Source organism: Colossoma macropomum, unplaced genomic scaffold, assembly GCF_904425465.1.
Source record: "Colossoma macropomum unplaced genomic scaffold, Colossoma_macropomum, whole genome shotgun sequence".
NCBI lineage: Eukaryota > Metazoa > Chordata > Actinopteri > Characiformes > Serrasalmidae > Colossoma > Colossoma macropomum.
The window spans coordinates 40933182-40945852 of NW_023494803.1; positions in this window are offsets into that span (position 1 = coordinate 40933182).

Here is a 12671-nt window from a genome sequence, read left to right on the forward strand (position 1 = left end):
AGAGACTGATCCAAAACCCCTCTGTGACCCCTCTCTGATTTCTAAAGAAATGTCCGAACGCGGCCGCAGGAGAACGAGGCTGCAGCGTCAAAGAACAGTTAAAAGACAAAGTAAAGTTTAAAGAATCCGAGGACACAAACCAAAGAAGTGACCGCGCCCTTTTTATGGCTCCAACACATTCTGGGTGATGAGCCCAGCAGTCAGTCAGTGAAGCTTCATGATGGCTCCTGTGATGCTGGCGAAGACGAAGCTGATGCTCCGGGAGCGACTGGCGTTCGTTGGAAGTCATGATTGTTTACCTCTGGATGAGCCACATCAAGCAGCATGACGCTCTGTTCTTTTGCCCATGCGGCTCAGTTTAGGAGCTGATCTGTTCAGACTGATGTCTCATACAGATCACATTTAAAAGATAATCTGAACAGCCAAACAAAAAAAATCAGATTTGGTGAGAAAATCAGATTTGGGCCACTTTTACCTGCTGTGTGAACGCAACCTTAGCTTCCATGTCTCAGACTGGACGTGGTGGAGTCACATGACGACACATGCAGTAGTAAGTTTTTAAAGGGGACAGTACATGAACACACGGAGTGGGGAGAGGATTAACAGAATAAAAAAAAAATAGAAAAAAATAATGTGCAAGATTATGTCGGTTAGAGGTTCTGAATGTCTGTTTCGATTACTTTTCGATTAATCGCCCAGCCCTAGTGTGAACTATTCGCCTTCTGCACCTTCTGCAGACGATGTTCTTCGTCGCTTTATGAAAATAAAGGAATTAAAGCAGTAAAGGAAACTTCTTTTCCTTCTTTCCTTGTTCTTTTTTATTTGACTTAAATTTAAGTACTTTGCCACGACATCAAGCCTTGAGATGACGAGGGATAGAAGCAGCTGGGTGGCCTTTCCTCGAGAGAAAGGGTTGAATACTGCGGGTGCTGTAGAGGAGAAGCCAGCATGACCAAGTCAGGTTTGCAGTGTGAGCCAAGAATGATTACTCAATCATACACTTTGTGGCTCTTCATGACTAATGAGACTGCAAGATCATGGTGAGGACCTCCAGTTCCAGGGATGAATAGCAGCTTGGTCTTTCTGAGATTCAGCTTTAGATAGTGGGCTGAGATTTCTTCATGAAGAGACCTGAAACCTGAGAGCCTGTTCATACTGTTAAAATGCATTATTGGTGGTTAGTTTACGTTCAGATTTCACTTGACCGCATTAAAAAAGCCAGATGTAAACACCCTCAGGACACATTGTGAGGGGATTATGATTGGATCCCTCCAAACACATTTGGAGGTGGTCAGAGATGGATCTCGACGTTATTGAACACAAGTTTAAACAATGTGTTTTCGTTATCCGTTTACAATTATGTGAGCGGAATTGTGTCTGCCGAGCGCCGACTAGCAGCTGTGAGAACTAAAAAGGAAACGAAAGATGGAAGATAAGCAAGGCTAAAGTTATCCCCAAACCAAGAGCCTCCATGCACTCCAGGCTGATGAAAGCATCCAAGCCAAGCTTGTCCACTCGTATTGTATCAAGGAAAAGAGTAAACAAAAGTAAAACAGAAACGATGTATGTATTGACAAGCTTTTTACGCGGGAAAAGTGCAATCAGATCTCATCTGGTTGCACTGGGGATGCATTGTAGTGAAAAGTGTAAATGGAAACCAGCCAGAGTTTATCCAGAAACAATCCAGGCACAAAACACATGTTAATGCATCTTTTAAATGTGGGAAGAAAGGTGGGAGGAAAAGGATCAGTTGTCATCAGCAAAGCAGTGGAAGGAAGAGCCTTGAGAGGATATTCCATCACCAAGAGAGCGAGTATAAAGCGACAAGAGAAGAGGGCCCAGCACGGAGCCTTGTGGGACACCAGTGGAGAGTCTGCCTGGAGCAGATGTGGATCCTGTCCATGCTTAATTATATTCTACACAGATTAGTTTGGCTCAGAAAAAGCAATTCTCCAGTAACAAAATAAACCCCATAATCACAACTCCTAAAATCTAGAAGCTCTTCAGTCTTTTGAGTGTATGTGGCCATGGCGTAACCCCCACTTCTCTCTGCCCACATTACTCTGATAGGTTGTACCCAGATGCCTAGTTTTGGTTGCGGACAGGTTTCCTTGACAGATGATAAATTAGAGACGATTGCAAGACGTACAGCAGTACATCAATCTCACTGTCACGACTGTAACTACTTACATGCTCTATAGTAGATGCTAAATAATTCATCTGAATGACTGACTGAGCCTTTACGTTTCATTTTTATTCATATGTATCATATTTTAATTACACTTCCCCTATTTAATACCATATTAACTAAGAATCAAGTAGTCAACTAATGAGTTTTTTCCCCATCATCCCATAAAAGAATGAAATTAAAGTGCTACTGATCTCTCAGATATCCAGCATGTTGTATTCAGTGAAGTTTGAGTCAGTATTTGCATATTGAGTCATGTGTTAGCTGAAGCTCTAATACCAGGCTGGTGACTTATTACTCTCATGCTTTGCCAGTCAACCATCATATCCTTGCATTTGCAATCTAAAGCTTTGCTTTGAACTTCATCTGTGTAGAAATCAACCGTTCTACTGCTCACAGTTCATGCTGATCTCCTTCTTGCAGTGCACATTCACTCTCAGCGTTTCCTACTGCGAGATATTAGGATTTTGTAGCAGTGCAAATTTCTAGGAGCTTTTATAGCTTCCAGGTATCAATGTTACATGTGAAATTATAGAACACCTTAACCAGCTAGTGGGTTTAAGTGATTTCCGGAGATTTTAGTTACTTCTTGCAGATATCTTTAAACTGTAAAGTACAACAGCCAGCTAGCGAAGGACATGTAGCTCTCAAATTGTCTCTCATTTTATTAGACTATGACAAAATAATTTGTTTGAGTTAATTAATGCTGGTGTCCCTGATAGCATGATGGTGCCTCCCTAATAAAATAGCTCAGCCTATGCTCAGCCTGTAAATAAAAAATAAATAAAGCTGCATGAAAGGAAATTAAAACTAATTTTACAGTCTGACAGTAATAATTGTGGAGTGATTTTAATCCAGTATGAATCTGCAGTGTGTAGTTTTACAGTCTGACGGTAATAATTGTGGAGTGATTTTAATCCAGTATGAATCTGCAGTGTGTGTAGTTTTACAGTCTGACGGTAATAATTGTGGAGTGATTTTAATCCAGTATGAATCTGCAGTGTGTGTAGTTTTACAGTCTGACTGTAATAATTGTGGAGTGATTTTAATCCAGTATGAATCTGCAGTGTGTGTAGTTTTACAGTCTGACAGTAATAATTGTGGAGTGAATGGTCTTCTGTAATTGGCTGAGCTGGGTGCTCCATCAGTAATAGTGGTCCTGTTCCAATCCGCCTCATGTTATGTAGTAGTAAAACCTGCTAATAGATGGTGCAATGTTGTTATTGTTGTTGAGTCAGACATAACACTGACCTGGACATCCAGTTCTTTTAACCTTTTGAATCCAGCCTGTCTGTGTAAATTTCTGGAAATTACTCAGATTCTGTTATGCTGAAAAATTGGCCAATTGAATCCCACACAACCGTCTCTAGGAAAACTAATCCAGCTCCAATAAGGCCAAAGGGAAATGCACATTCCAGTTCATGTTAAGATGAAGTGAATGACAGGGCCTGGAGGGGAATAGCAGAGGTGAAGGCAACCTCTCTGCAATCAAACCTCTGGTTGTTTCAGATTCACCTTGCTCTGCCTTTCTCTCTCTCTCTCCATCTTTCTCACTCACCCTAACGAAAGAAGCCGGCGCTCCATGGAGATCTATTTCACCCAGATAAACAGTGGCTCTTCTGTTTACTCACAGATAACGATCCTATTTACAAAGGTGCCCTGGGTGCAGATGAGCCGGCGCTGCGCCCCCTCTATTGGATCTGAAACACTTCAGCTGTTAAAGGTGGCAGAACTTTCCTATAAGTGAAAATAGATCTTAGCCTGCCTCTCAGTGCCGGGGAGGATTTAAAAAGCAAACACCTAGACGTGCGCACACCAGACTCAGAAGATCTTACTCGACAGACAGTACTGTGCAAAAGTCTTAGGCAGCCATGAAAACTGTATAAAACTGTTTATCTCAGCAGTAAGTGTGTTTTTGACAGTAAAAACACCAGCTAATGGAATAAACTGGCTCCAGTAAACAGGATCACCTGGTAAAAATGTGCTAGAGCCACTAGGAGGAGTTAAACCACTGACTGCATATATAATCTATATGATATATACATTCAATTAGTGTATATACATGCACTCAATAATCCAATAACTGCAGAAAACCAGATTTTGTGAGTAATCCGATCAACACGTTTACATGCACATGAGTAATTAGATAATGGGGAAACTCCAAGTCGACATGAGTCAGGCAGTAATCGGATTTCTGCTTTGCAACCAGCCAATAAACTTACAGAAGACGTGACATAAATATAACGTAAAACTCAAACTTCATCGCGCCACTTTACCTGAAAATATGAACGTGCATCATCTAGAAGATGAAGAATATTTAAATCCTTTATTTCGTGTTTGATTTCAGCATTGATCCAACAGTGTTTTGCTGCGTCTCGCAACATCCACCGTCTGATCTCGCGCCTGAGTAGACTGAGAAATCCGAAATAAATCAGAGTTTACATGCACTGAGAAATCTGATTACTGAGCTAAAATCCAGCCTCTTTATCAGATTTCTTAATCAGATTTCTAGATCAGAGTGTGGTGTTTACATGACCACTTGAATAATCGGATAAGTGCAGAAATCCGATTATGATCGGATTATTGAGTGCATGCATACACGCTCATTGACTGCATATATGATATATACGATACATACACTCATTGGTTGAAACTTGCAGCCACTGTTGCTCTCACTGGCCATCATCATACATTGTGTTCCCTTTACTGAAATCAATTACTGAAAGTAATAAATACCTTCTGGTTAAGCTTATTTGGAATGAAAGAAATTGAGCAAATAGCAAATGTGATTTATTCTGATTATTTCAATTATTTGACATCCTCCGAATAAATAAACAAACACAAGTTTGGTTCCTCACTTCTCGCTGCACTCCAGTCTTTACATGGATTTGTTCAATTCCAACAATCAACAAGACAGCACGATTAACAGCATGATTAACTGAAAGTAACAGCACCGCCCAAGTGCTAGATCTTTATCTCTTTTTACACTGTGCTGTGCGAGAGCACTTTTCTTCAACACAAAAAGTTGCATTGTGATGTAAGTGTGCTAAGGCTCAAAACGTTAAGCGCAATGTGAGCGCAGGCCAGCAGAGGACTCAGAAGGGGGGGACAATAGGCCCTTTTCACATTACAGACTTTTTCTGCGGGAAGTCGTCGTTGCAGGGTGACGCTGCTTACACTAAAGCAATAACGATGACAGTGATGATGAGCACAATGTGTACAGCTCACTCAAGTTTGAAGCAAAACATCCTCATCTCAGTTTCAGTGGTTTGTCAGCTGACGATGAGCAGCGAAAATGAGTTTGTGCAGTTAATAAAGGAATAAACTTTGTCACACGGAGGAAACAGATCCTCTGTATCAGCGTCTCAGCACTGCTGACTAACATTAACATACAGTTTGTGCCTTAAAGTTGCTGCTGCAGCCGCTTTCAGAGGAACAGTTTTCATTTTCTCCCTCAAAAGCTGTCGTATCTGAGAGAGCGAAGCTCAGCGGGGAGTAGATGTTCATTCACTGGAGTTGTTGTTTGTGTAAAACAGTGGCAATACAGACCGTGACAAACCGGCGCGCCCCCTGCTGGAATGTGTGTGTCTTTAGTTTTTTGCCAACTAGTTCACTGTTAGAGAGCTGTTTCAACATCTCCTGCTAACATGGCTGATCTAGAGTTTTGGTTAAAGTTATTTTCACCTGCTCATTGATTGATCTCTCTGTAGACGTTAACTGACGTTACTGTGCTCTAATAGCTGTGAAGGAGTTTTTCAACTAATAATTTATATTCCTTGTTTAGTCTGGACTCCCACATTGTGGTGTGTTTGGTTCTTCAACAGTTCTGGACTCATCCTCCAATTTCAATCTTGGCAACTATGACAAAGATAAAGTGACACACTTTTTTGAGGTGAACTGAAGTGATGTGAATGCCTGTATTTCTGAGGTTAGTCCATAAGGCATTAGCGGAACTTGTTTCAACCCGTTTTTACACACTTCCGTTTCTTCTTTAAAAGGGCCTATCATGCTAAGGCATGGTACAAGGCATCCAGGCATAGTGTCCATATGGTCACCAGGAGTTGCTATTGCCTTGATAGCACATGATGATGATGATGATGATAATAATAATAATAATAATAATAATAATAATAATCATCATCATCATCATCATGATAATGATAATAATAATAATGATGATAATAATATAATAATAATAATGATAATAGTAGATAGAAGAACTTAACAAATGTAAGTTGTTACCGCCAATCTCTGATTATTTGTTTAATTACATTTATTCAAACATATAAACAGCTTTTCATGTCATTGCCTCAGGTGATCCGAGATGTCTGCGCAGACGAACACTATATATTTAAAGTTGATAATAATATGCATATAATACCCGTGTATTGATAAACACACTGGCAACTGACACTCTGTTATACACGTTTAAAATTCTGTGCCTATTACCTAAAATAGTGCTAAAGCTCTTGGTTAAGTAGTGGATAATTTGTAGGAAATGACTCATGATGCGCAAACGCAATCGAGCATTCAGCAATGCCGTGCAGCAATCAGTGCTAATCCAGGCCAAGTAATGCCTGTCTTTTCTTAATTCGAACGTAAAGTCATTCTGACATGTTTGACTGAAGATCCGTCCTTGACTGCAGAGCTAATAAAAGCACTGCCCCAGTGTACGCCTCATAAAAATACACCGTCCCACCAGCAGGGGGCAGAAGAGCATTAGCAAACCAGGTGCCTCTGAATCTGTATGCATGTGTGGGTCTATATGCACATGTTGGGCGAGCTTGGCTCGAGGGGGATGGAATGGTAAGATCATGCGGGTCCTGGTCCAGCTCGGCTACGGAGGGAAATCTCCTCGAGTGTGTGTGTGTGTGTGGCTGATCGGGGATGTTGGATACACTCCCAGCACTCGAGCTCTCATTGCATGTAGTAATCATTTCGCTCTGGGAATTATCAGCAACGCTGTGCTGGGTATAATTCTCACACATTACAGCATGTAGCACTGAATGTGCCTATAAGGAAGGCAGCATGTGCACATTATGGTTTCTGAGCTGCTTCAGATGCGCTTATACAGACTGTGATTCATATGTGTTGATATGAATGCCAGTGCAGGCTTCTGTCTGGGTACTGTGGACATCTGCAGCAGTGATCGGGAAGTTGCTAGTGTTGTAGTCAAGACCACTAGAGGTAAATTCAGGTCAAGACTGAGACCTGGACAGAGTTAAGATTACGACTTTTTCAGAAGATAAAAATCAAAGGAAGAAAGGAGGAAAACTGAAATTTGTTTGCAATTCATTGTCATTCATGATGATCAACTTTATGGCCAAAAGTATGTGGACACCCCTCCTAGTTATTGAGCTCAGGTGATTCAGCCACACCTATCACTAAAATCAAGCACACAGCCTTGCATCTACGAGCAACAACAGCTCAGCCACGAAGCAGTAGACCACACAAATTCTCAGAGGAGGGCTGCCGAGTGGTGGAGCATGTAATACGATATAAATTATCACTCGCCAAGTTCCAAACTGCCTCTGTAAGCAACATCGGCTCTTAGACGTCATTTAAGGTCACTTTACTCTGAACACACACTTGTACTCAGTGAAAGTTATGAATGGCTGGTCTTACTTAACCTCTTTTTCTCCAGGGTATATTTTGGTTTGTCCATCTGAATTTACATGAAAATTTTAATGAAAATTTTTATTTATTTTTTTTGTAAAAGCTCCCCTCAAATTAACAGAACGTGTTTTATGATCACACATATTGCTATATGCTTACAATTTACTGCTGAAAGCCAGAAATCTTAGACGCTCTTTGTATTTTTTCATAAAAATAATTTTCACAGAGCAGATCACTGAAGAGACGCCATCTGTTTATAGTTTATAGCTCAGATTTGTGAAAAATGGGTCGACTTTCAGTAGAAAAGTTCAGCTTCTTTTATTATAAGGGTTTAAAATTACATCACCCATCTATTTGACTGGCAAGAAGACAGTTACAGCTCTCATACGACCCCCACCTTTAGAATGACGCTTATGAAATATGAAAGTTATGAAGAATATGACGAAATGTGTTCTGGAACCACCGGTGGTTCCAAAGAGTTTAAGAGGCTACGGCAGTAGAAACAGTTCAAAAACAGCCACCTCCAAAAAAAAAAAAGAAAACAAACAAAAAAAAATATATATATAAATACATTGTAAATTTTACGAAGCTGGCCTGATCATCTACATTTAGGACATAGGAGGGAAATTTGTCTATTGCTTTAAGCACTGCCTTTTCGTCCCTGTGCATTAGTCACTTATCAGAACTGCCTAAAGATTGCCTGTTTCCTGATTTTGACTTCATTGCTAAAAGCCTCATCTGAGAATCCCTCTTGGCTATTTCCCTTCAAACATGCAAAGTAAGCGTTCCCTCCCTTGAAGAAACCACATGGCCTCTGAAAGAGCTTTGTTTTCTCCCTCCTTAGTGACGGGGATGCACGAAAATGTAATGTTCAGGTGAAATTTCCTTGTGACACACGTTCAACATCTAAACATGCAGTTAGGAAAAAAAGCTAGGTGATTATTTATAGCACAGCTCCTGCTGCATATACAGCACGGCACCCGTTCTAATCACGAGGAAAAAAGGAACGAGGGAGAGCGACTGTTGTGGCTTTTGTTGCCGTTTGCTGCTGAATGTAATATTGCACATAATGGCTAGTGCCATGACCTTCAGTCCAGGGTTTAAAGCACATTATGCTACAACAGCAAAACGGTGACATTCCTTATACGCTGAGGTCCTCCAGAGAAACATTACTCTCCTCGCGTCGTAATTGGGTTGCTGTCGGTGCTTCCTGCCAATGCAGGAAAGTATGCGCTTTAGTGCGATTTAAATTTTAAATGTGCCCTTTCAGGATTTTGAGGGATGTTTTCTGCATGGGAGAAAACATTTTAATGAAATATGATGCTTTTTTCTGTTAGAGATGCATCTGGCACCAATGTTGACCCTACAGTCTTATCAGTTTTGGCAAAATTATGATTTCTTCCAAAGAAAAGCTTCTGTGACTGGTGCCGTAGCGTCTGGGTATGCAGGGTGTGCAGTTGCATAAGGGTCCTGTGTTTTTGGGGACCTGTGAATCGCCTCTGCTTCTAATGTTATCAATGCATAACCAGAGCCGGTTTATGAGAAGCCTGGCCACTTCCTATTTTCCCCCGTTATATATAAAAAACAGGACTGCTAAACAGCAGAGGGCGCCCACGAGCGAGTCTTCAATGAATGGGAATAAATGGAGCTCAACGGCTAAAAACGAGAAGTTAGAAAGTAGAAGAACGTATTTTACTAAAAAAAAAACAAAGAAAACTCACCTGTAAGTTTCCTTTTTTCTACATTAAAGGGGTTTTGGGCAGCAGGACGCTAACATTACTGCTACTGAATGCTGATTGGTTGGTGAGCGGAACAGACACAGACATGATGGCACAGACATCATGGATGTACATGAGGTGTCGTTTTAAACTCCTATAACTCGAGTTTAAAATGTTTTATGCTGCTCTGTGTTCAGATTTTATTCTTTTACATTAAAAATGTTTCAGCATTTATAAACTATGATTTTGCTCAAATGCTCCATCTTAACCCGTTTGCTTTGCATTCACTCAGGAGTGCCTCTAGCTTTAAAGAAACCTGGAAGACATTACAGAGTGGTAATTCTCCTCTCTGCAAGTGCTCTGGCATAATCACCTTTGCTTCTTTATCCGTGTCAGTGGAGTGGTACTCCTCACATCTCTGAGGTGGTACCTGAAATCAGGGAACATAATTACACCAGTGGTGAATACTGTGCCTGTTAGAGCTCGGCTTTCAACTGAGGCCGTAAATGTCAAACCTCGGTCCAAAAAATGTCATTAAAAAAGCCCTACACTTCTATGATCATGCTAACTTCTGCTAGCATCCCTTTGGGATTGTATGAGTTTGTTAGTGCTAAGCTAAAGGTGGTTTGCATAAATACTTTTGCCAGTTCTTTTCGTTGAAGCTTTTGACAGATGTATTTGCATATTTTTTGCCTTCTGTTACTTTTACAGTGACTTTCAGTAGTGAGTGCTGGTGTAGAGCTGCTGCTGCTGTTTTCCATTAAAAATTAATTGAGTTGCCATTTATATTCAGTCAATGACTTATCTAGAATGTCCAGAAAGCCTAGAGTGACTCTGCGAAACTAGTTCTGCATATTGTAAATTTAAGTGTCATTGTTTGATTCCTCTGTCACGTCATAATTATGCTGAGTTCATTTTTAGGACTTCTCTTCAGCTCCTGAAGTCCTAACCAATAGGAGAGTTTGCTTAGCTATCTACCTAGATACTATAAAGAAAAACAATTCCTGATTGGCCAGTTTTCATCTAGACACTTAACCCTTTTGATTCCATCTAGAACTTTAATGTGCTTAAGTTGAATATAGAACACATTTAAAATGATTTAATGTACATGAGCCCTCAAGACTACTGTTGTAGTTTTAATTGCATGTTTACACCCCTTGTGAACCCCTTATGAATAACACATTTGTATGCATTTATAAACACATTTATAACATGTTATAATGCATTCATCTGGCATTATAAACATGGTTATAAATATTTATAAAAATTAATTACACTAAACTACACTTTATAGCCATGTTTATTATACATTATGAATTGTTAATATAATGTATTATGAGTAGTGTTGATAACATGTTATACTGTCAGTGCCAAAGAAGTCAGTCCCAGCTTGAAGAGCATAAAGTAAAGACAAATACAAAGTTTATTTACGCCCTGAGATTTCCAATGTTTTGTTTGAGCGTAAAGTCACTATCTTGTAGAAATTGTTGGGACTGTGAAATAGTAATAAAAACAAAAAGAACTGATTATTCAATTTTGTTTGACCTCTAATACACTGAAGATGTTACAAAAGGATATTTGGTGTTTTACCTTATGATCTTCATTGGGGACAAGAGCATGTTTACCAACGTGTAACATCACTTCACTTCACATCAGATCCAGCTTTCAAAGCTTTCTCGTGTTATCATATAGAAATAGGCATGGAGATCTCTGAAAAACACTGTGTCTAAAATGCAGCATATATTACTCCAAAATGAGTGTAGCACTAATGTTGCTTTCATACACTAATAACCCCCCAACACCATGACAGACGCTGGATTTTGAGCTTTACTCTGGTAACAATATGGATGGTCCTTCTTCTTTGGCCTGGAGAACATGATGTCCATCATTTCCATAAACAATCTGCAAGGTGGACTTGTCAGAACACACGTTTCCACTGAGCATCAGTCCATTTCAGAAGAGCTTGAGCCCAGAGAAGTCGGCGGCGTTTCTGAACATTATTGAAATGACTTTCACTGTGCAAAACAGACTTAACATGGATTTATGGATGCAGTGGCCAATGGTGTTTGACATTATTTATTTATTCATTTTAAGTATTCACAAGCCAATGTGGTGATATCCATCACAGAAACATGCTGGGCTTTAATGCAGTGCTGTCTGAAGGGTCAAAGGTCATGGGCGTTCAGTTGTGGTTTTTGGTCTTGTGCACAGAGATTTCTCCTGATTCTCACAATCTTTTGATGATTTTATGCACCGTAGAAGGTGAAATACCCCAAATCCTTTCATTCACTCGCAGAAGAATGGATTTTTTTTTTTTTTTATTGCTGGATTTTTGCTCATGCATTTTTGGTAAAGTGTTTAGCCTCGACCCATCCTCGCTCATAAAGGCCTCGACTTTCCTTGACACTCATTCAATACCCAAGCATGACTGCATCACCTGTTTAAGATGTTTTTGAACATTTCCCAGTGCTTCTTGTTTTAAATCGTTCCTGTCCCAACTTTTTTGGAGCATTTTGAAATTTTAGAATGAATGAATGTTTACAAAAAAACAATACGTTGACAAGATAAACCATCTCGTCTTTGTACTGTTGCTGTTCAAATACAGATCAAAGTAGAATCTTAAATCACTGCTTTCTCAGTTTTATCTGCTGCCTCATCTTTTCGGGAATTGGATTTGTAGTAACCTTTGGTGAGGGAGCTTTTAGAGGTGGACGTCTGGTTCCTATCACCACCGCTGTGAACAACTCTGACTTGGTAAGTTTATCTAGAACGAAGCGTTTCACACCAAACCACTCTGAATGACTCTGTAATCTTAATTATTTCATTATGCAAAAATATATGAAACATTGGTGAAATTCCTCTTTATTAATGAATAGATGGAGTGATTTATGTTGCCGAATCTGCAGTGTTATCCTTAAAACAGTAATCTTTAAAAAAGTAACCGTAATCTGATCATGCCTGTTTTCAGAAGTGTCATTCCTTAATTAAGCGGTTGATGTTTATCAGTTTATATAATTAAGATTACATGTAAGCTGTTATTCCCTAATCTTACTCCTACTACTTAATCTTTGCAGCAGTTCATTGTGACAAACTGAAAAGGAATCTGAGAAAAACAAAAGGCTACAAGAGCACATTTTTTCCAGCCCATT